The sequence below is a fragment of the Nanorana parkeri genome, unplaced genomic scaffold, assembly GCF_000935625.1.
Source record: "Nanorana parkeri isolate BGI_ZX_2015 unplaced genomic scaffold, ASM93562v1 scaffold1237, whole genome shotgun sequence".
NCBI lineage: Eukaryota > Metazoa > Chordata > Amphibia > Anura > Dicroglossidae > Nanorana > Nanorana parkeri.
In genome coordinates, this window is record NW_017307505.1 from 29,576 (window position 1) to 31,131 (window position 1,556).

Below are 1,556 nucleotides of genomic sequence, written 5' to 3' on the forward strand. Positions count from 1 at the left end.
GGGGGGCGGGGGGGTCAGCCTGACCACAGGGGATTTCTCTGCCGACTGCGCTGCTCGGGGAGAGGATTTCATCCAGCGTTTTTTAAATCTGCAGAAGAAGGAACCTCCCGCAGGCACGGCCATCAAAGCCTTTTAAATCCGCAATGGAATCTCACCTGGAACGATTTAACTCTGGCGGTGGAGCCTCGCAGGCCGAAGCCTTCGCCGCCTCATGAAATATTCAGAGCGCTCTCGCAGAAGGGCCCCGGCACTTTTGCCGGTTGCGTTACCTTGCACTCCCCTCCTCCGTTTATTTGTGCAAGCTTGTAGAGTGCTCCGCGCATTAATGGCGGGCGCATTAATAAATTACAAAGACATCAATAATTCAGGACGGTCTTGAGAGGGTCTCTGTATTCCTCTATGTACAGAGAGAAAAAAAAAATCATAATAATTTGGACGAGGAGCACGGACCGGAACGGCGGCCTTTGTTCTTGCGGTGATGGCACGTTAATAGAGGTTTTACGACTCGGGATGAAAGGTTGCGGCGGCTCCATCACCTTATTTTCCATCTCCGGCGTATCACACTGTGCCGAAACTCACCAAACAGCGGGGAGCACTGGAAGGGAGAAAGGTAGGGGGGGGTTGCTAGGCAACCATCGGTGCTCTTGGCCTAGTAGCGCATTGCCTGTATCGAACCAAAAGGGAAAGAGCAACCGTCTTATCGCAGAGGGCCGATGAGGGAGGGTGTGAATAGGGAACCTCAACCAACATGAGCGGCGGCCATCTTATCGGGGTGACATGGCCATAAAGAAGAAACACCATTGAGGGGGGACATTGAAGGGTCTTTGTCGGCCTCAAGTGTCAGCAGTTAACGGGCACACAGGAGGCCGGTCAGCGCATTCCCAATGGAAATGGGTAGACCGTTTAGACGCTGCACTTGACCGGCTTCATGTCGCATGTCTTTGGACGCAGCAGGTCCGATTGAGGTGCGTTTGTCTTGCATGCAGACTGGTGAAGGTCAAAGTGCATTTCCGGCGACTGAATGCACCTTCCAGTCGCCATGAATACACTCCAAGTCCCTCAAAGGAAACCATGAGGTTGTGGTTGCTGGTGGCGGTGTGGCTGCAATGGCTGAGCATCTTTCTGATTGACTGAACTGGGACATGTAGGAAGACCGGGAGCCCTCGTTTCACTTGCTGCATGCTTGTTACCAGGTCAATAGCTCAGCAAATGCAGAAACCAGACAGCCAGGCAAGGAGTTCAGCAATACCCCCTCCCCATTCCTCCAGTTCAATCACGTGACTCAACAACATGGCGGCCCTTTTAAAGAGCACCGATCTAGCAAGAAACAAGGGTTTGGGTGCTTGAGATCTAGAATGACGCACATCTTCCTGGGCCACTGGCGCACCGTTCAGTGCTCAACGCAATACTCAAGTCACTTGATTGCGCCCATTGTTCATTACTACCTGCACAGTCCAGGTGCAGGGCCCTATCCAGGAGTCCCTGTCTGCGAGCGACTTTTCATGGCGTTGGATGTTTAAAAGGTTAATTCCACTTTGTGAGCCCTTGGCAAGCCG

The 1,556-nt window shown here is 52.8% G+C and overlaps 1 protein-coding gene across 1 annotated transcript in view; it reads right to left on the reverse strand.

Annotated features, from left to right (window-relative positions):
• The window catches only part of BAHCC1 (BAH domain and coiled-coil containing 1), a 103,562-nt gene that overhangs the window by 25,147 nt on the left and 76,859 nt on the right, over positions 1-1,556 (reverse strand). The window lies entirely within an intron of this gene.